At 38.1% G+C, this 23822-nt stretch overlaps 1 protein-coding gene and 1 non-coding gene across 4 annotated transcripts in view; both read left to right on the top strand.

Moving 5' to 3' along the window:
- LOC122206201 (B-cell receptor-associated protein 29) overlaps positions 1-23822 on the top strand; it is a 56304-nt gene that overhangs the window by 18536 nt on the left and 13946 nt on the right. The window lies entirely within an intron of this gene.
- Positions 2089-2220, top strand: LOC122214709. Its single transcript, XR_006200084.1, has one exon. It is a non-coding gene; the product is annotated as a small nucleolar RNA U109 (small nucleolar RNA).

Genomic DNA, 23822 nt, shown 5'->3' with positions numbered 1-23822 from the left:
AAGTAAAAGACAGACAATAGGGTATTTGCTCTGCTACACCTCTCTTTGGCCAGTTTAGTTTCTTTTTCCTTTTCCTTTGAAAATCCCAACTCTGAGATATTTTGAACTTTGCGTAAGTCTGCATAAGTCTGAGTTATAACTCTACACCTAATATTATTTTAAAGTAATATGAAGAAACACGGGACTTCTTCAACAGACAATTCAGATGTTTGAAGCAGCTGAACTCTGATAATATAGGCGTTGTGTTTATAATCTGATAGCAAGAGATACCAGCAGAATTCTGTGTTTAAAGTGTAGACTGCAAACCTACTTTCAAAGTAATCGGAGTCGAGGTCAAAGCAGATTTTACCTGCTTGAGCACGTCCTGTTAGGTTTCTGCAAGATGTGTAATATTTTATGAACACATTTTATCTACCCAAAATTATTATTTTACACACAGTATTAATGACCTTGAGAAGATCAAAGTTCCATTTCTGAAAGAGATATATCTTTGGCTATGGTCTCTTGACGTATTCCAGTCGAATTCATTAAAGCAAGAGCTAAGAAATTACATAAATTAATAGTGCAAGATGCAGATGAATTCACTAGCACAATGCTTTGTACCAGGTACCATTCAAACATAGCCATTGATTTCTCACATTGAGGGTATTAAGGCTGACAGTGCTTAAGAAATGTTTCAGAGAGTTCTTTTTTTATATTTGAAAATTGAGTAGAAAAGCAATGTGGTTTGTCTTTTGATGGAGGCAAATAGAGTATTTTCAATGTGAATTTTCTTATCCTTGGTGTTTGTTTAATCCAAGTGAAACATTTTCTCCAAAGTATACTAGTGGAGATAAAGCGTAAATATAAGTGTTTATTTAAACTGGTTAGCCTCTGGGGCGCCTGGGTGGCTCAGTCGGTTAAGCGGCCGACTTCGGCTCAGGTCATGATCTCGCGGTCCGTGAGTTCGAGCCCTGCGTCGGGCTCTGTGCTGACTGCTCAGAGCCTGGAGCCTGTTTCAGATTCTGTGTCTCCCTCTCTCTGACCCTCCCCCATTCATGCTCTGTCTCTCTCTGTCTCAAAAATAAATACACGTTAAAAAAAAAATTAAACTGGTTAGCCTCAAGTTGGAAAAGTGGTGTTCCAAAAGCAGTGGTAAGAATATTCTATTAGTAGTGCCAAACACTCCATCAGTTTTTAATCACCAGCTCAGATTTGGGCCGGAGTTAGTAAATTGTCTGTGCTTCAGTGCAGTAACATGGCCCTAGTCATCCAAAAGAGAGCATGCATGTCCCAAAGCACCTAATTTATATTCAGGACTAACTTAGTCAGGTGTAAGGACCTGACCTGTCATTTTTAATGATCTGTTTAACAATAACTCTGATATCCCAGTATGTGGAGTAATTGGGAAAGGGCACTGCCATGAAAAATGAGAACTTAAGCTTTGAAGAATTTACAAAGCTCTCAAAATTAGAAAGAAAAAAAAACAAGCTCTCATAATAAAAATAGATCTTGTATGTGATGGAAAACTTTATGATGTCTGAGGAGATTGACTTCAAAAGAGTTTCCCAAGATAGCTACTGGTTTTTATTCTTACAAATAAATACCTTCTTGGCATTTATTCTTATTAATAAACACCTTGTCGGTATGTATTCTTATAACAAGATGAAACATGCTGTTCAATCATTGCATACATTCAGGCAATGGTAAATGTTAGATATGATTTTAAAAGCGGTTGAGTTTTGGGGCACCTGGCTGGCTCAGTCAGTAAAGCATGTGACTCTTGACAGCAGGGTCATGAGTTCAAGCCCACATTGGGCATAGAGCTTACTTTATTTTTATTTTTTTTTTTTTTCAAAGTTTTTTTTTATTTATTTTTGGGACAGAGAGAGACAGAGCATGAACGGGGGAGGGGCAGAGAGAGAGGGAGACACAGAATCGGAAGCAGGCTCCAGGCTCCGAGCCATCAGCCCAGAGCCTGACGCGGGGCTCAAACTCACGGACCGCGAGATCGTGACCTGGCTGAAGTCGGACGCTTAACCGAATGCGCCACCCAGGCGCCCAGGCATAGAGCTTACTTTAAAAAAAGAAAGTGATTTTCCACAAAAGTTTCATGTGGAAATGTCTCCTCATTCCTTTATGAGCAGGACTGAATTCCTAGCATGCTGCATTTTAAAAGGAGTGCTCAGAGCCACCAATCTTACAGTAGAGATTGAATAGTAGCCTGTATCTCCTGCATAAAGGGAAAAAAAGAAGAAAAGACAAAAAAGTGATTAGAGCAAATTTTTTGACCCTGGCTTTATCCTCCCTCCCTCCTCCTTCCTTCCCTCCTTCTTTTCTTCCTTCCTCTTTCATTCCATCAAAAAATTTTTTAAAGAACTTTTCAATTATTTATTGTGAGATCGTTTAACATAAAATAAGACATAAGCTTTTTTTTTTTTCAACCTTTTTTTTTTATTAACATTCATTTTTGAGAGACAGAGCATGACAGGGAAGGGGCAGAGAGAGGGAGACACAGAATCTGAAGCAGGCTCCAGGCTCCGAGCTGTCAGCACAGAGCCCAAGGCGGGGCTCGAACTCACGAACTGTGGGATCATGACCTGAGCCAAAGTCGGACGCTCAACCGACTGAGCCACCCAGATCCCCCAAGACGTAAGCTTTTTATACAGATTTAAAACTGAGGGCTTTCCACTTCCTTACAGATGAATTATTTGAGCCATCTATCTATCTAAAAATAAGTTGTCAAAGTCCAACATAAGCATGTTTTACAGTTGAAAATTTTTGTGAGCATCAACTGTCTTTAATTTGCAGCTATATCAGAGGCACCATCTAATTTTAAAGTTAATACTTTAAAAAATTGTTAGTTTTGGTCATATTTTTTGCTTTATTTTACTGAGTTTTTATGATTTGAATGAGAAATTCAAACTTTTCTCCTCTCCTTACACATCTGGAAGTTTCTGCCTCTTTGCCATCTCCTTCCCTTCTCTTAATAACTGAAGAAAAGTCCATATTAAAAAATAATGGTACAGTTTGTATGATGGGTGTGACAATAGGCAATATGTAACTAATAGTACATTAAGTAAGCAAAAAAAAAAAAAAAAAAAAAAAAAAAAAAAGTGTACCAAACTATTAATAGCAGTTATCTTTGGCATATACAAAGAATTTTTTTTTCTGCAGTTGAAATTATTTTCTGTAATGAATTTCTTTTACTTGTATAGTGGAAAGGGTCAAAAAAAACCCAAAACTGTTTTTCCCAAATATCCAGGTAATCTAAGGCATTCAGTTTTTAGCTTAAATTATCTAATCGATTGACTCTATTCTCTACTTTGGGAATAGATACTACATATTAGGAGTTGTGTAACCTTTACTAAGTGACCTGGGTCACAGTACAAAACCTGAAAATACATGAGATCATTCTGGTCAAGTCACTGACCCTTTTTAGGCCACAGTTTTCTCTTCTGTTAGGGAACAGGCTTGTTAACCTTTAATGTCTGTGTTATCTCCAAATAATGTAATTAAGCAAAAGTGACCATCAAGAACTGTTTTCATTGTGGCTTTTTGACCCTTCAAATTGTATTTATTTTTCATTCGAGAAAGCTTTTCACCGTAAGTTACCTTTCTCCCAAACTGAAGTTCAGCAGGTGGTTAATTAAGCCATATTCCTCACAGGAGAAAAATGCTTCGTGTAGGCTTAGAATCATTAGGACAGGGCCTGGCATGTTTTATACACCCATTAGCTCATAGCCCAAGTGTGTTGTATGGAAAGGAGCTACAAATCTTAACCCTCTTGGGTAGGACATAACTATTTCTCACTAGGTTATAGTGTGGCTGTTTGTTTAGAACATCTCCTAGAACACGGATATGGAATAATCAAACTGCTGGAAAGGAGAAATGATTTAAGTAAAGAAAGCATTACATTCTTTTCGTTATAAATATTAAGGAAATAAAAAATGAGAGTAGATCTTTAGAGCTTTTCTCTCCGAGCATCTTTCCTTAGGGAATTATAACACAAAGTAGTCTCTATAAGGCTTAAAAGGGGTACTGAATTTTTTTTCTTTTTTTCTTTTATCAGAATGTCCATATACATAAATCCTAAAAGTCAAAAGTACTACAAGCCTTACAGTGAAAAACAGCACTTCCCTGACACCCATCTCCAGAAACAGCTACATTCAACTCATTTAGCGATTTCTTCTGATATTCACCTCCAGATTTCTAAATGCAATGTTTAGGTAGCTATTTTTTGATCTTTCGGTGTGTGGAATTTTATCTTTGACTCTCTTACGCGGAAGAGAAGCACTCAGCCCTTACATCTTTCCCAATTCCTTAGACACACGTCCATCCCCCATCACTCCCATATAAGCATATCATAATTTTTATTACATTATTATGATTATATAGCTATCATTCATCATCGTCATGAGGACCCCTTTGCCTTTTTCCTGTGTTGATACCCACTTTCCTGGATTCCATGCCTTCCATTTTTTATGTTCTCTCTCCTTTTGGTAGAACATATCATCTAGTAGAGTACATGAAAGATAAACAATTTGAAGCCATGAATGTCTGAAAATAATTATTTTCTGAAATAACTATCATTATTTTAGCCTCACCCTTGGTTGAAAAATGTTGAACCTCAGAAATTTGAATGCAGTGCTCCATTACCTTCTTGATTCTGTTGTTTCTATTGACATGGCCAGAGTCATCCCAGTCTTTTTATATATGGCCTGTTTCATTTTGTTTTGCCTTCTGGAAACTTGTGGAATCTTTCTCTCCCCAGGGTTATAAAATTTCATCATGAGAGAGATTTTAGGAGACAGAACCAACAAGATTTGGGGAATGAGAGAAACTAGGAATTTAAGACAACCCCTCGTTTCTAATTTGGTTGACTAGGTAGGTAGTACTATTAACCTAGATCAAAACCAAAAGAGATGTGGGGTTCTTTCTTTTATTTGGAGAGAGGGAAAGCAGATAAGTTTGGTTATAAATGGGTATCCTAGTGAAAATGCCCGAAGAACAGTTGGAAATACAAATTGGAAGCTGGGAGGAAAGGTCCTCTCAAGCTAGAATCTAAGCCATCATACATATGGATAACTCTGATAGTTAAATCAAGGAGTTAACGGGAATGTCAAGGAAGACTGTATTGAGTGAGAAGGAAGAGGTCTGAACACAGAATGCTGGTACATCCAACTTTTGAGGATTAAGCTGAGAATAGTCATCAGAGGAATCATCAGAGGTTCTACCTGATAACAATTCACTTCTGACCATTTAATTCTCAGTCATTTAACTAGTAGTAAAGATTCCCTGGATTCCAGTCAGATACCTCTGCTTTGCAGTGTGTGTTAATAATATTAAGCCTACTGATGGCCACGAAGGTATTACTAATACAAATTCTAAGTGTATTCTTCTAAAATTTTTAAATATCTTTGAAAGATATTTTGAAATTGCAAGAAGGAACAGAGTGTATGAGAAGTGTATGGCTAATGTGAGTTGGCAGAAGTTAGGATATATGAGGAATCTGAAGCTTGGGAAGCAGAGGCTCTTGTTCAGCCATGCTCCCTCCTCTCTCCCAGGACTACCTCACGGATTTCCACAGTTTCATCTTTTCTTCCAAATTTGAAAACTTCGTCTCAGTTATTGACAAGAGATTGCTGTTGAGGTCAATTTTATATTCCCAACACTTCTGAAGGTTTGTATTTCAGGAAATCTTCAAATGATTTTCCCAGAACTCCCTTTGCCCTCTACACTAGATTCATAGGATATTCTTCTGCTTCATAGAATGTCCTCACAACCTACATGAACCAAATACTCAACAGTTTTTATAGGATCGCTTCCCAGGATTTGAGATCCTGCAGTTGGCCACATGTTCCTAAGGGTTACATATTAAGAGGATTTTAGCAAGATGGAGTTTTTGCTCAGTTTCATCTATGAACTTTTACTCATACCTGCCGCCTACAAAGTATTGTGCTGGATGCTGTGAGGGACAGCAAGGTGGATACATTGTTATCCCAGTCTTCAAGGATATCTAGTGAGAAAGGTAGATAACTGGTAACAAGAAGGTGAGGCAAGGGGATAACCGAACTGAGGGGAGTTTAACACAAAGGGCTGTTGTAGCACAGAGGAGAGAGTGCTTCATTCTCACTGGCAGAGGTGAGGAAAAATGCATGGGGGAGTATGTCATTTGAGCTTGGTCTCAAAGATGAGTGGGATTTCAGAAGCAGAGATGAGCTGTGTCTTCCCCTAGCCTCAGGAATGCACACAATCCAAGGATGAGAGGCCACGGTGCCTGAGCAGATGGTTTATGGCCAGGCTTGTGGCAAGAGTAATGAGGCTGGCAAGGAATCTGAGATAAGGTCTGGGGGCCGTGAGTACCATGCTTACAGATCCAGCATTTGTTCTCAAGTAGGCATAGAGGCAGCAGCAGAGTTTTAGCAAGACAATGTAGAGCCAGAAATAGTCTTGTACCAAATACTTTGTAGACAAAGATTTAGATAGGGAAGAAAGAATAAAATAACTCTTAAATGTGTAAGTGTTTTTTTTAAAGAATTCTCTTGCACCGTTTGTTTAAAGATGCCAAAAGTGTGTAATATTTGAAAGTGCGGAGTTTAAAGTTACTCAGGCTTTGTTTGAGACCAGCTTTTGTGTATTAGCCTCTCTGTGACCTTCGGGAAGGTACTTACTCTAAGCTGTAGTTCTTCATGGAGTCACTGCATATAAAGCACACAGCCCAGTGCCTGGTCTGTGTTCAAATCACTAGGCTTTACCATTATTACTGTTGTTTTCGTTATTATTTCTGTCAGAAGAGTTTCCAAGTGAAATAGGGAATGACTGAAGCGAAAAAGAAAAGTTTATTCCTTAATTTTCAACCTAAAAAATTTTGTGAAACCTAATTTAAAGCATTTTACTCAAGTTAAGGGATAATTTTTCTGACTCTTACTTTCCAAATCCATGTAATATTGCCTTTCTGATACATCATAATGAAAAGGCAATCAAATTGAAGATAAAATCTTTTATGAGCTTCTAAACTGAAAAGGAGTAAAAGACCTTTCAGAGCCTGATCAGTGCTATAACATGCGATGGTAGATGTTTGAGCTGTTCATTTACTAATCAGATCTGAGGTTGGTTTACAAAACCAAAGTAAATTAACAGCACCGTTCTTTTCTGTGGGTATCTTGGAAAGATATCACTTGGGCCCACGTATTTTAAATACCCAGTATTTCTGAGTGATGAACACCAAGGAGATGGATTTCTTTTTGCTTCCGAAGCTGGAGCAAGAGTTTTGCATTAGAGGGTAGTCTGATGAGGGCATCTCCATGTGAAAATCCACCCGGAGTCTCAGATCAACCTCCAGAATTAAATTTGTCATCTTCTCCAAATTATCCCTCTTCAGGTTCCTGGATCAGAGCAATCGGGAAGGAAAATCTGGAAAATTAAAGGAAGAAAAAAACCTTTTCTTCCTAAAATTAAATCTCATTGAAACACTCCTTTTCTGGAAAGGATAGCCTTTGTTCTTTCTATAAGGAAAATTGATAGAGTTAAAATAGGAAACTTTTTAGGAGACTTCTTAAAATTTTCGGTATGATTTGGGCCCTCCTCTCATGTTCTGAAACTTTATTTTATAGTTCTTCTGAGTAAATTTATGGTTTAAGAGAAACTGATAAAACTTACAAGTGTTGTTTTAGGACAAGGGCTGGCAAACTATGGGCCAAATCCTGCCTGCTGCCTTGCTTTTATAAATTAAATTGTACTGGAACAAAGCCACGCTTATTCGTACACATATTTTCTATGACTACAGAGTTGAGTAGACTAGACAGAGTCTACATGGCACAGAAAAAAATATTTACTATCTGGCCCTTTATAGAAATAGTTTGGCAACCTGTCCTTAAGGTCTTCAAATAAAGAAGAGTCCCTTTTCCAGTGTAAATGAGACAAAAAACTGATGCAGAAAAAAAATTGTTTCTGCTGTCAATATTGTTATAAAATTTGGTGTGCATCTCAATGCTAGTTGAATATTAATGAGATAATTTAAGAAAGTACAGATACATATGTATAGTAAAGCTAGTTCTCTGTTTATAGTCAAAGCAAATTGTTGACTCCTTCAACTCTCCTATATGATGGGTTGACATTTCTTCTAGATTTCATGCATTGCTTCTGCTTACACATGAAATTGCTTTATAAAGCGTACCCTTTCCATAGCAGTTTGTATAATCTCTACTTACACAGTGCCTTGCCTACAATGTACATCCTGCTTTTTAAGTGGAAAGCCAGCATATTAATATCGTTTATAATTATCCTTTGCTAACTAACAGATCCATAATTGTTTTCTTAAACATATTAGCACCTAACTAAGATTAATGGAGGAAGTCTTTATGCACGTACTGATGTTCCTTTTGCCAACAGCACATGCAGTGGGGCTGATTTGATTTATGAAATTAGAAAGTCTATTTATCAGTTCCCTGGTCCAGAGGACCAGTAATCTTCATAAGTATTAACATGCCCTAAGTCCACGTGTTTTCTAAAACACGAAAACACTTTTCCATGAACCTCATTAATATTCCCAGTAGCCCAGAATGTATGGGCAGGCAGTAGTATATGCAAAGTAATCATTCATTTCCTCTTTGTTCTTTGCAGGAGAAAAATGGATCTATATTTGGCTTTATTTATTAATGTTTACTGTATGATATAATTAGTTGTGCAGCTTTGTTTCCATTCCAAAAATGTCTTAATCCTCCTCTTGCAGAGTGAGCAGTCTTTTAAATCATGTCCCCATGTAGTCTTTATACCTTTAGTGTGCCTTCATCATATTGCCACCAGCGTAGTTTTTTGGCACTGGAGATCAGATTTTATGCCTCTGAACTATTTAAAACTCTTTCTTGGTTCCTACCACCTTTATAGCTCTCCAGGATGGCACACATAATCTTTTGTGATCTGGCTCCCACCATCATCTCCAGCGTTGTCCCCCCAGGCTTGTCCAATCTAAATTTTATACTCCTACTTCATTAAATATCGTAGTTGATAGATCTCCTTACAGTGGTGTGTCATTACTTTTCACCTTTGCCCAAGCCTGCGGGTCTCCGTCCTTCTTCCTTCATTCCCACTGGTAGCTGTGCTCATCCTTCAGCTCCAACGTTGCCATGTCTAAGAAGCTTCCCTGAGACGCCTTTGCAGCTGGATCAAGTGGCCACCTTGTGGGCTTCCGTATTGCTGCATAGTTGCTTATTTAACAGCATGCTCTGTAGAAATTATATTTTTATTCGTTTACCTTTCTTACTAGATTCTGAGTGCTGTGAAGAAACAGGGTACGTCTAAATCAACTCTGTCCACAGCATGCATCATGTGTTCCAAACACTGACTTTGGTGCCCTCTCTTCCCCCCCTTATCCAGTTTAGCTTATCCTAATTCTGTTCTTGCTAACTACTCATCTCCTTCATCTCCTTACTCCTTCACTGCTCCCTGGTCCCTCAAGGACCTAACCCTGGTAATAAGCAAATATTCACCTGTTTGGCACCTGCACCCAAACATATCAGCATTGCTGAAGGGACCAACTTCTTGCTTTAAATAAATGGTCACTAAATTCTAAGGGGCCCTCGACACTACTTGGCAGTCCTATTACATTTATATAAAATCTCCTTTCCACTCTCCCAAAACTATCAGATCTCCTCTCACTTTGAAATTCTAAGTTCACCCCATTTCCTTAGCACAAAGAATTAATCAGACAAAAACTTCATCTTCTCACCATCAAACTGCTATCCTCCTGCAGCTGGGCTCAAGCTTTATGCCTGTCCTTGGGTTCTAGTACATTCAGTTTCCATCCCTCATGTAGTGCTAGGGATCCCAATCTCAAGGGCTTTGTTTCTGCTGTTATTCAAGCACCAATTCGTGTCATCCTACAAGCATCCTCTGGGATATCCTACCCAAAAAAATAAAAACAGAAACTTCTCTTCATCTCATATTCCTCCAGTTACTGCCCCATTTTTCTTGCTCTACTCATAACTCAATTTCTTATTTTCCTTTGAACTTTTTATTCAGGCATAATTTCAAACTCACAGGGAAGATGCAAGAATAGATGGGCACATTCCTCTATACCCCACACTCAGTTACCCAATGGCAACACTTCACATTTGCATCATCCTTTCCTCTCACTCTCTTGGTAGCATTCTCTCACTCGTTTGGATATTTTCCAAACGTTGATTTTCTAATTCCCTTATTCCTTCTACATTTGTGAGATGCCACCCTGTCATAAGGAGGAATCTTCCTTTATCCTCTAGGTATTTGTTTAAAACATTTGGTGGGTCACAACCGATTATGAGCATTATGCTTTTTGTTCAGATTGTCTCTGATTTTGGCAGACTGTCTCAAGTTGGGCCTCGTGTCTTCTTGTCATGTCCCCATGACGTAAGCACTTTCTTTCTGGTATTAAAAGAAATATTCCAAGGTCACCTTATACTTTTCCTCCTCCAGCCCTTGAATCAACCATTTCTCCAATGAGCCTTGGTTCCTCTAAGTGGAGAATGGTATTTGGAAAATAAGATCTGGATCATGGATGTGCCCGTTACTACTGGGGTGTCATTACTTAGAGGTTCTCTCAGGCAGACAGAATTGATAGAAGCTTAAATTCCACCTCTTTAAGAAGGGATTCTTCCTGACTGCCCAGTCTAATGTGACTGTACAAGCAGTCACTGTGCCATCCCTCTGTCTTAACTTCTGCATGACACTTAGCGCTTCATCGATCTGTGTATTGTGTGTCTTCCTCCCAGATTAGAAAATGGGTTTTGTGAGAACAGAGACCCTAGCTATCTTTTCCCTGTATCCTCAGCATTCACAAAAATGCCTCATGCCTAGTGAGTTTTTGAAGGAACAGATGCGTGGGTAACTCCCTTGTCTTGGGACAGTTTCATCTCTGTAACAACTTCATCTTTTATGTCACAAACAACCGGAATCTCAGCAGTTAGAGACAAAAAGAAACATCGTCTTTGTTCCTCCTATTCTTTTTTTTTTTTTTTTTTTTAACATTTATTTATTATTGAGAGACAGAGACAGAGCATGAGCATGGAAGGGGCAGAGAGAGAGGGAGACACAGAATCCAAAGCAAGCTCCAGGCTCCAAGCTGTCAGCACAGAGACCGACACAGGGCTTGACCCCATAAATCATGAGATCATGACCTGAGATGAAGTCGGACGCTCAACCGACTGAGCCACCCAGGTACCCCATTTATTCCTCCTATTCTTGATGAAACAGGAAAGATTTGCCATCACCGTTAAGGAGCTTAATGCTCACTGCCCTTCTATATTTATTGTACATAATGACCCTGATACATGATTGCATAGCAACTCTTCTTATGAACCCGAATTCTAAATATTTAATGTATTAAGCCCATGTTTCTTTACTAGAATATCTGTTTTTCCATTACTCACCTTCTCCATGCTCACTAAGTTTTTAAAATATCATCACTTGGTACTTGCCATTTGTTTTTTTTAATACATACTATAATACATAATACATAATTGAAAAACATCAAAAGATTTGATAATGAATAATGAATGTTCTATCCGATCCTGTATGCATCGTGTTTTGTTGTGTTGTATTCCCATTGTACTTTTTTTAAATATATTTTTAAAATTTTATTCATTTTTGAGAGGCAGGGAGCGGAGAGAAAGAATCCAGAACAGGGTCTGCACCATCAGCATGGAGCCCAACACAGGGCTCAAACCCACAGTCTGTGAGATCACGACCTGAACTGAAATCAAGAGTTGGACGTTTAACCAACTGAGCCACCCAGATGCCCCCTAAATAAATTTTTTATGTTAAAACAATTTAGATTTGGAGTACCTGGGTGGCTCAATCAACTGAGTGTCAGACTCTTGGTTTTGGCTCACAGTTTGTGGGTTTGAACCCCGCGTCAGGCTCTGCGCTGACAATGCAGAACTTGCTTGGGATTCTCTCTCCCTCCCTCTCTCTCTGCACCCCCCCTCCAAAATAAGTAAATAAACTTTTAAAAACAATAGTTTAGATTTACAAAAAAAAAAGTGTAGAGAATTCCCATATACCCCACGCTCAGTTTCCTCTATTATTGATGGTATATGTTAATGTGGTACATACATAGAATTAATGAACCAGTACTGATACAGTGTTTCTCTGTTGGCATTTATCTGATGTTTTTCTCATGATTAGACTAGGGTTATGGGATTTGAGGTGGAAGTCACAGAAGTAAAGTGCCATTTTCATCACATTACATTAAGAATACATACCAACATGATTTATCACTGTTGGTGTTGACCTTGATCACCTGGCTTTGGTGGTATTTGTCAGGGTTCTCTACTGTAAAGTCACCCTTTTTATTCCCTCTATCTATAGTGTATTTTTTGGAAGGAAGTCACTGTTCACAGCCCACCCTTAAGAAACGGCTACCTTCCTTGAGGGTGGAGTATCTACATATATTTGGAATTCTCCTGCACAGATTTGTGTTTACCCTTATTTGTTAATTTCTTCTTTTATTTATGCCAGTATGGAGTTAGGGGTATTCATTTTATACTTTGGAATATAATTTAACACTGCTTTATTATTTATTTTTATTGCTCAAGTTGTTCTAGCTCTCTGGCCATTGAGAGCTCTTTTATTTGGCTTCCGCATCCCTTTGACATATCCCCATCCATTATTGTGGATTTGTTTTGTCTTGGGTTTGTTTTTTGAGTACTTCCTTGTTATTGGACACTACAAGATGCTCCAGGCTGATCTTGCAATATCCAGCCTCATTTTTAGAGTCAGTGTTTTAGGTTGTTTGTTTCTTTTAATTGAACTGGATTCTGTAATACTGTTTGGTTTTTGTTTTTAATTTTCAGTTAGCATGAGATATTTGTAACATGATTATATTTTTATCAAAATATTTTTAAATGGTCTGTTTGCTTTGTGACTCCAGCTCTCTTGAAGATTTTTTTAATTGAAGTATAGTGGACACACAATGTCACATTGGTTTCACGTGTACAGCATAGTGATTCGACAACTCTGTACCTTATGCTGTGTTACCACAAGTGTAGCTACCACTGATCGGTTCACCATACAGTACTATTACAGTACCAGTGACTGTATTTCCTATGCCGTGTTTTTCATCCCCGTGACTTACTCATTCCATCATTGGAATGAATGTTTTGTTTTCTTTTATTAAAGATAGAATTGTTTTTAGTTGGAACCAAGATTCCGGTCAGGTGAATAAAGTGGCACCTCATTGTTTACCTGACATTTATCACAATCTCAGGAAATGAACTGGTTCCACACAAGTGAATTTTTCAGATGCTTAAAGCTTAGACTTCCTTCAAGGAACATATTTTAAGCACCTTCCATGTGCTAAGCACTGTGCTAGGTGCTCAGAACAGAGATAAGACACTGCTCTGTTTCTTGAGCAGGCCACACTCTAGGGGAAATAGCTGCACCCCAGCATGGTGGGTGCTATGCTGAAGGTGAGCTCAGGGTGAAGTAGAGCCAACAGTGGAGATTAAGGACAGTTTCTTTTCTTTTATTTTTTTAACGTTTATTTATTTTTGAGAGAAAGAGAGTGCACAAGCGGGGGAAGGGCAGAAAGAAAGGGGAACAGAGCATCTGAAGCAGCTTCTGTGCTGACAGCAGACAGCCCGATGTGGGGCTCAAACTCACGAACCTCTAAATCCTGACCTGAGCCAAAGTCAGATGCTTAACCAACTAAGGACAATTTCTTGACATTTTGAAGGATACATGTTAGTTAGCCAGAGGAAATGGGAGCAAATGAGTGAGGCAGGGAGGTGAAGGGAGATGAGCATGGATGTTTGAACAAAATGAGCAGCATGTAACTAAAAGACTATGGCACTTTTGAAATACAAGTTGCCCAGTGTGACTGGAGCATAAAATAAGATGTCAGCAGTGGTGAGGGGAACAGTAGGCCTAGGATCCATCATGAAGGCCCTCATGTTTATGTGTTTACAACCGGGGGGCACTGTTGGAGGGTTCTTAGGCAGAGGAGCAATCACTTTGACAATACTGTGGCCAGTGAATGCGAGTAGCCAGGGAACTAAGTGAGGAATCCATTTCAGGAATCTAAACTAGAGATGAGGGGGGCACCTGGGTGGCACAGTCTGTTAAGCATCCAACTCTTGGTTTCCCCATGTGCTGACAGCTCAGGGTCTGCCTGGGGTTCTTTCCCTGTCCCTCTCTCTGCACCTCCCCTGCCCACGTGCTCTTCTCAAAGAAATAAATATTAGAAGAAATAATACACCAAAGATGAGGGCAGTGGTGATGGAGATAGAGTGGATGGACTGATGAGCTATAAAGAAAGTAGAATCAAAAGCTTAGCAGATGTAAGTAAGCTTAAAAGAGAGTGGGTGACAATTGAAGTGATGAATAAAACAGACCTGACCTACATATATCTGACAATATAGGCATGTACGAAAAAAAAAAAGTAACTAATAAAATTTAAACCACTGGAGCGCCTGGGTGGCTCAGTCGGTTAAGCATCTAATTCTTGGTTTCAGCTCAGGTCATCATCTCATGATTCGTGAGATCAAGCCCCCCATCAGGCTGTGTGCTGAGGGCACAGAGCCTACTTGGGATTCTCTCTGTCTTTCTCCCTCTGCCCATCCCTCACACACTTGTGCGCTCTCTCGCTCTCTCTCTCTCTCTCTCAGAATAAATAAACTTAAAAGCACACACACACACAGTTTATGTTTCTTACTGAACCAAAGTTTGTGTGTCTGTTTTCCTAGTATCTTGCAGGCATTATAGTAGATTAACGGTCCAGTCATTGATCACTGGTAAAAGAATAGTACCTGTGAAAATTAAGTATTAAATAACTCTAATATATCACACTCTCAAGGTCTCAGAAATAAAACCAAGTAAACTGAAAAGAAACCAACACTGAATGTGTGGAAAATTTTCAAATTAAAAATGGTTCCCTCTGGTGCAATCCTTATTACTGTTGTACAACAGCCAACTTTAGCTGTCCTGTTAATGCCTCTAAAAATTGTTTTCGATTTCCTGGCAGAGCTTAGCTAGTAGTTCCTGTTAATCTCAGGTAAAAATCATAGTGATACATCTACACAGTGTATTTGTCTCACTAGCTTCTCCCACTCTGCAAATAGCTCCATAAATGTAAGTTTAGCATTTTGTAAAACCACAAATATTTTTGGCCTACTTACTGGTCCTTTTACACAAATATTTTACACAAGCATTTTGGCTTACTACATGTCACTATAACATTAATTGGGGTTATTCTCTATATTAATAACAAATGCATATGCCTCAGAAAGTTCCTAGTGACTAGGACATAACCACGTTTCTAACTGAATCTGGCCAGTATTCTCATGAAATATCTCCACATTTCCAGAAAGCCACCAGCAAGTGATAGCAACTCATTTTTGCAGATGAGAAAATTGAAATAGTGACTTAGCTGTATCACCTCAAGCTTCCTTGTTTAATAATGTCTTTCCTATAAATGCTGCTTCCAGAATAAAATAGTTCAAGATGAAATAAGCAAATGCAAATGTCAGATAACAAGTTTATATAATCCCTTAGTCACGAAGGCAGTTCCAGAAGGAGGTAGAAGGTATCCAAAACAGAATATTGTAATTTTTATAAAACAAGAGATAGAGAAAGGACTGGGAAACAGTCCAGAAGGATCCTAGACAATAACAGCCTCTCTTAATTGGAGTGAATTAAATAAGACAGTTTATTAATATTAATAAGACAGCTTATTTACATCTACTGAAATACAAAACAACATAGGAAACACAGTTCATGCCTTGGCTTGATAAGTGCCAAAAAAACAGGATTTGCCTGCATTTGATTTGTCATACCTTCATCCCTGTAGTGATCAGGAGAAACTTCTAGATAGGCTGCAAATTGGTTTTTCAGCTTCTTTTACAGATGTGTAGGACCACCTGATTGATTCTGTCTCCTAAAAATTCATGAGAAAAATGATCTCTTTAGGTAACTAATGAGTTGATGTCTAAGATTTATTGAATTTCCTGAGTAATTTACTCATGTAAGAAATTTAAGTACAAATCATTTTTTTTCAATATATGAAGTTTATTGTCATATTGGTTTCCATACAACACCCAGTGCTCATCCCAAAAGGTGCCCTCCTCAATACCCATCACCTACCCTCCCCTCCCTCCCACCCCGCATCAACCCTCAGTTTGTTTTCAGTTTTTAAGAGTCTCTTATGCTTTGGCTCTCTTCCACTCTAACCTCTTTTTTTTTTTTTCCTTCCCCTCCCCCATGGGTTTCTGTTAAGTTTCTCAGGATCCACATAAGAGTGAAACCATATGGTATCTGTCTTTCTCTGTATGGCTTATTTCACTTAGCATCACACTCTCCAGTTCCATCCACGTTGCTACAAAGGGCCATATTTCATTCTTTCTCATTGCCACGTAGTACTCCATTGTGTATATAAACCACAATTTCTTTATCCATTCATCAGTTGATGGACATTTAGGCTCTTTCCATAATTTGGCTATTGTTGAGAGTGCTGCTATAAACATTGGGGTACAAGTGCCCCTATGCATCAGAAGTACAAATCATTTTTAACATTAAGACTAACTCCTATTCAATACAAGTTCCTGGCCAACGTTCTTGGTTTTTAAGAATAATTGACAGACAGTACTGTATTAGTTTCAGATGTAGAATACAATAAACTGATACTTATATGCATTATTAAATGTCACCACAATAAGTCTAGGTACCATCTACCACCATACAAAGTTGTTACAGTATTATTGACTGTATTCCCTATGCTGTACATTAATCCCCATGTCTTCTTTATAACTGGAAGATTGTACCTCTTAATCCCCTTCAATTATTTTGTCCATCTCCCCCACATCCCCATCCCTCTGGCAACCCTCAGTATGTTCTCTGTATCTGTTTTTGTTTTGTTTGTTCATTTGCTTTTTAGATTCTACCTGTAAATGAAATTATATGGTATTTTTCTTTTTATGTCTAATTTGTTTTACTTAGCATAATACCCTCTAGATCCATCTGTGTTATCACACATGGCTACATTTCATTCTTATAACTGTGTAATGTTCCATTGTGTGTGTGTGTGTGTGTGTGTGTGTGTGTGTGTGTCTGTGTGTGTATACATACCACATTTTGTTTATCCATTAGTCTATTGATGGACATTAGGTTGCTTCCAAATTTGGGCTATTATAAATAATGCTGCCATGAACATAAGGGTGCATATGTCTTTTCAAAATAGTGTTTTCATTTTCTTTGGCTAAATACCTAAAAGTGGAATTACTAGATCATATGGTAGTTCTATGTATAGTTTTTTCTTGGAGGCTTTAATGTTTTCTATATATAGTATCATATCATCTGCAAATAGTGACAGTTTTACTTTTCATTTCCAATTTGAATGCCATTTCTTGGGGCACCTGGGCGGCTCAATCATTTGAGTGACTCTTGATTTCAGCTCAGGTCATGATCCCAGGGTGGTGGGATTGAGCCCTGTATCAGGCTCCTCACTGAGTGTGGAGCCTGCTTAAGATCTCTCTCTTCCCCTCTGTCACTCTCCCCCAGTCGTGTTTTCTCTCTCTCTAAGAAAGAAAGAAAGAGAGGGAAGGAAAGAAAGAAAAGAACAAGAAGAAAAGGAAGGAAGAGAGAGAGAGTGGGAGTGAGAAAGGAAGGAAGGAAGGAGGGAAGAGAGAGAGGACAAAAGGAGGGAAGGGAAGGAGGAAAGAAGAGAGGAAGGGAGAAAGAAATGGGTTTCTGCTTAATTGTTGTGGCCAGGATTTCCAATATTATGTTGAATAAAAGTGGTGAGAGTGGGCATCCTTGTCATGTTCCTGATCTTAGAAGGAAACAGCTTTTCACTGTTGAGTGTGATGTTAGCTCTGGGTTTGTCATGTATGATCTTTATTATGTTGAGATACATTTTCTTTGTATCCACTTTGTTGAAAGTTTTATCATAAATGGATGCTGAATTTTGTCAAATGCTTTTTTCCCATATTTTGAGATGATAATATGATTTTTAGCCTTCATTTTGTTAATGTGGTGTATCACATTGATTGATTTCAGGTATTGAACCATCCTTGCATCCCTAGAATAAATCCTACTGGATCATGGTGTCTGATCATTTAAAGTATTGATGCAGTTTGCTAATATTTTCTTGAGTATTTTTCCACCTGTACTTACTAAGAATATTAGCCTATAGTTTTCTTTTTTTGTAGTGTCTTTGATTTTGGTATCAGGGTAATACTAGCCTCATAGGATGAATTTGGTAGTTTTCTGTCCTCTTCATTTTTATGTTATGTTATTTTGGAATAGTTTGAGGAGGATTAGGGATTAACTCTTCTTTAAATGTTTGATGGAAATCACGTGTGAGGCTGTCTGGTCCTGGATTTTAGTTTGTTGGGAGTTTTATTACTCTAATTTTACTACTAGTAATTGGTCTATTCAGATTTTCTATTTGTTTCTGATTCAGTCATGGAAGATTATATGTTTATAAAAATTTATCCATTTCTTCTAGGCTGGCCAATTTGTTGACACATAATTTTTAATAGTATTCTTTTATAGTCCTTGGTATTTCTGTAGTATTGATTGTAACTTTTCTTTCATTTCTGGTTTTATTTGAATCTTCTCTCACTTTTTCTTGATGAATCTGGGTACAGGTTATTAATTCTGTTTATCTTTTCAAAGAACCAGCTCTTAGTTTCATAGATCTTTTCTATTGTTTATTTAGTCTCTCTTTCACAAATTGCACTCTAATATTTATTATTTCCTTCCTTCTACTAATTTTGGGCAGTGTTTGTTCTGCTTTTTCTAGTTCTCTTAGGTGTAAGATTCGATTGTTTATTTGAGATTTTTCTTGTTTTTTGTTTTTTTTTTTGAGGTAGGCCTGTATCACTATAAACTTCCCTGTTAGAATTGCTTTTGCTGCATCCTATAGATCTTAGAACACTGTATTTCCCTTTTTATTTGTCTCAAAGTATTTTTTTATTTCCTCTTTGATTTTTTTTATTGACCTGTTAGTAGTTTAGTAGCATATTATTTAACTTCCATTTGTTTGTGTTTTTTCCAGGTTTTTTTCTTGTAATGGAGTTCTACTTTCATACCATTGTGGTCAGAAAAGTTTCTTTATTTTTTTTTTTTTAATTTTATTTATTTTTGAGACAGTGAGCCAGCAGGGGAAGAGCAGAGAGAAAGGGAGACACAGAATGCAAAGCAAGCTCCAGGCTCTGAGATGTCAGCACAGAGTCCAATGTGGGGCTCGAACTCACAGACCATGAGATCATGACCTGAGCCAAAGTCAGACACCCAACCGACTGAATCACCCAGGCACCCAAGAAAAGATTCTTGATACGATTTCAGTCTTTTTTTTTTTTAGTATATGAAATTTATTGTCAAATTGGTTTCCATACAACACCCAGTGCTCATCCCAAAAGATGCCCTCTTCAATACCCATCACCTCCCCTCCCCTCCCTCCCACCCCCCATCAACCCTCAGTTTGTTCTCAGTTTTTAAGAGTCTCTTATGCTTTGGCTCTCTCCCACTCTAACCTCTTTGTTGTTTTTTTTCCCCCTTCCCCTCCCCCATGGGTTTCTGTTAAGTTTCTCAGGATCCACATAAGAGTGAAACCATATGGTATCTGTCTTTCTCTGTATGGCTTATTTCACTTAGCATCACACTCTCCAGTTCCATCCACATTGCTACAAAGGGCCATATTTCATTCTTTCTCATTGCCACGTAGTACTCCATTGTGTATATAAACCACAATTTCTTTATCCATTCATCAGTTGATGGACATTTAGGCTCTTTCCATAATTTGGCTATTGTTGAGAGTGCTGCTATAAACATTGGGGTACAAGTGCCCCTATGCATCAGTACTCCTGTATCCCTTGGGTAAATTCCTAGCAGTGCTACTGCTGGGTCATAGGGTAGGTCTATTTTTAATTTTTTGGGGAACCTCCACACTGGTTTCCAGAGCGGCTGCACCAGTTTGCATGCCCACCAACAGTGCAAGAGGGTTCCCGTTTTCCACATCCTCTCCAGCATCTATAGTCTCCTTATATGTTCATTTTGGCCACTCTGACCGGCATGAGGTGATGTCTGAGTGTGGCTTTGATTTGTATTTCCCTGATGAGGAGCACTGTTGAGCATCTTTTCATGTGCCTGTTGGCCATCTGGATGTCTTCTTTTTTTTTTTATTTTTATTTTTTATTTTTTTTTTTTTAATTTTTTTTTTAACGTTTATTTATTTTGGAGACAGAGAGAGAGAGAGCATGAATGGGGGAGGGTCAGAAAGAGAGGGAGACACAGAATCGGAAACAGGCTCCAGGCTCTGAGCTGTCAGCACAGAGCCCGACGCGGGGCTCGAACCCACGAACCGCGAGATCGTGACCTGAGCTGAAGTCGGACGCTCAACCGACTGAGCCACCCAGGCGCCCCCATCTGGATGTCTTCTTTAGAGAAGTGTCTGTTCATGTGTTCTGCCCATTTCTCCACTGGATTGTTTTTTGGGTGTGGAGTTTGGTGAGCTCGTTATAGATTTTGGATACTAGCCCTTTGTCTGATATGTCATTTGCAAATATCTTTTCCCATTCCATTGGTTGCCTTTTAGTTTTGTTGATTGTTTCCTTTGCTGTGTAGAAGCTTTTTATCTTCCAATAGTTCATTTTTGCTTTTAATTCCCTTGCCTTTGGAGTTGTGTCAAATAAGAAATTGCTGCAGCTGAGGTCAGAGAGGTCTTTTCCTGCTTTCTCCTCTAGGGTTTTGATGGTTTCCTGTCTCACATTCAAGTCCTTTATCCATTTTAAGTTTATTTTTGTGAATGGTGTGAGAAAGTGGTCTAGTTTCACTCTTCTGCATGTTGCTGTCCAGTTCTCCCAGCACCATTTGTTAAAGAGACTGTCTTTTTTCCATTGGATGTTCTTTCCTGCTTTGTCAAAGATGAGTTGGCCATACGTTTGTGGGTGTAGTTCTGGGGTTTCTATTCTATTCCATTGGTCTATGTGTCTGTTTTTGTGCCAATACCATGCTGTTTTGATGATGACAGCTTTGTAGTAGAGGCTAAAGTCTGGGATTGTGATGCCTCCTGCTTTGGTCTTCTTCTTCAAAATTACTTTGGCTATTCGGGGCCTTTTGTGGTTCCATATGAATTTTAGGATTGCTTGTTCTAGTTTCGAGAAGAATGCTGGTGCTATTTTGATTGGGATTGCATTGAATGTGTAGATAGCTTTGGGTAGTATTGACATTTTGACAATATTTATTCTTCCAATCCATGAGCAGGGAATGTCTTTCCATTTCTTTATATCTTCTTCAATTTCCTTCATAAGCTTTCTATAGTTTTCAGCATACAGATCTTTTACATCTTTGGTTAGATTTATTCCTAGGTATTTTATGCTTCTTGGTGCAATTGTGAATGGGATCAGTTTCTTTATTTGTCTTTCTGTTGCTTCATTGTTAGTGTATAAGAATGCAACTGATTTCTGTACATTGATTTTGTATCCTGCAACTTTGCTGAATTCATGTATCAGTTCTAGCAGACTTTTGGTGGAGTCTATCGGATTTTCCATGTATAATATCATGTCATCTGCAAAAAGCGAAAGCTTGACTTCATCTTTGCCAATTTGGATGCCTTTGATTTCCTTTTGTTGTCTGATTGCTGATGCTAGAACTTCCAGCACTATGTTAAACAACAGCGGTGAGAGTGGACATCCCTGTCATGTTCCTGATCTCAGGAGGAAAGCTCTCAGTTTTTCCCCATTGAGGATGATATTAGCTGTGGGCTTTTCATAAATGGCTTTTATGTTGTTTAAGTATGTTCCTTCATCCCGACTTTCTCAAGGGTTTTTATTAAGAAAGGATGCTGAATTTTGTCAAATGCTTTTTCTGCATCGATTAACAGGATCATATGGTTCTTATCTTTTCTTTTATTAATGTGATGTATCACGTTGATTGATTTGTGAATGTTGAACCAGCCCTGCATCCCAGGAATGAATCCCACTTGATCATGGTGAATAATTCTTTTTATAAGCTGTTGAATTCGATTTGCTAGTATCTTATTGAGAATTTTTGCATCCATATTCATCAGGGATAGCGGCCTGTAGTTCTCTTTTTTTGCTGGGTCTATGTCTGGTTTGGGAATCAAAGTAATGCTGGCTTCATAGAATGAGCCTGGAAGTTTTGCTTCCCTTTCTATTTTTTGGAATAGCTTGAGAAGGATAGGTATTATCTCTGCTTTAAATGTCTGGTAGAATTCCCCAGGGAAGCCATCTGGTCCTGGACTCTTATTTCTTGGGAGATTTTTGATGACTGATTCAATTTCTTCGCTGGTTATGGGTCTGTTCAAGGTTTCTATTTCCTCCAGTTTGAGTTTGGGAGGTGTGTGGGTGTTTAGGAATTTGTCCATTTCTTCCAGGTTGTCCAGTTTGTTGGCATATAATTTTTCATAGTATTCCCTGATAATTGCTTGGGTTTCTGAGGGATTGGTTGTAATAATTCCATTTTCATTCATGATTTTATCTATTTGGGTCATCTCCCTTTTCTTTTTGAGAAGCCTGGCTAGAGGTTTATCAATTTTGTTTATTTTTTCAAGAAACCAACTCTTGGTTTCATTGATCTGCTCTACAGTTTTTTTAGATTCTATATTGTTTATTTCTGCTCTGATCTTTATTATTTCTCTTCTTCTGCTGGGTTTGGGGTGTCTTTGCTGCTCTGCTTCTATTTCCTTTAGGTGTGCTATTAGATTTTATATTTGGGATTTTTCTTGTTTCTTGAGATAGGCCTGGATTGCAATATATTTTCCTCTCAGGACTGCCTTCGCTGCATCCCAAAGCGTTTGGATTGTTGTATTTTCATTTTCATTTGTTTCCATATATTTTTTAATTTCTTCTCTAATTACCTGGTTGACCCATTCATTCTTTAGTAGGGTGTTCTTTAACCTCCACGCTTTCGGAGGTTTTCCAGACTTTTTCCTGTGGTTGATTTCAAGCTTCATAGCATTGTGGTCCAAAAGTATGCATGGTATGATCTCAATTCTTGTATACTTATGAAGGTCTGTTTTGTGACCCAGAATGTGATCTATCTTGGAGAATGTTCCATATGCACTCGAGAAGAAAGTATATTCTGTTGCTTTGGGATGCAGAGTTCTAAATATATCTGTCAAGTCCATCTGATCCAATGTATCCTTCAGGGCCCTTGTTTCTTTATTGACCATGTGTCTAAATGATCTATCCATTGTTGTAAGTGGGGTATTAAAGTCCCCCTGCAATTACCACATTCTTGTCAATAAGGTTGCTTATGTTTGTGAGTAATTGTTTTATATATTTGGGGGCTCCCATATTCGGCGCATAGACATTTATAATTGTTAGTTCTTCTTGATGGATAGACCCTGTAATTATTATATAATGCCCTTCTTCATCTCTTGTTAGATACGATTTCAGTCTTGTTTAATTTATTGAGACTTATTTTGTGGCCTAACATGTGATCTGTCCTGGAGGGTGTTTTGTGTATACTTGAAAATAATGTGTATTCTGCTGTTTTTAGATGGAATGCTCTGTATATATTAAGTTCATCTGATCTAATGTGTTATTTAAAGCCAATATTTCCTTATTAATTTTCTGTCTGGGTGATCTATCCATTGATGTAAGTGGATGCTAAAGTCCCCTACTAGTGTTAGTTTCAGTTTCTCTCTTTGCATTTGTTAATATTTGCTTTATATATCTTGGAGCTTCTATGTTAGGTGCATAAATATTTAGAAATATTATAATTCCTTCTCTAATTGATCCCTTTATCTTTATGCAATACTCTCTCTTATTACAGCCTTTGTTTTAAGTCTAGTTTGTCTGATAGAAGTATTGCTTAGCCCAGCTTTCTTTTCAAAAATAAAC

The sequence above is a fragment of the Panthera leo genome, chromosome A2 (assembly GCF_018350215.1).
Source record: "Panthera leo isolate Ple1 chromosome A2, P.leo_Ple1_pat1.1, whole genome shotgun sequence".
Lineage (NCBI taxonomy): Eukaryota > Metazoa > Chordata > Mammalia > Carnivora > Felidae > Panthera > Panthera leo.
This window is presented reverse-complemented; position numbering and strand designations above follow the sequence as displayed.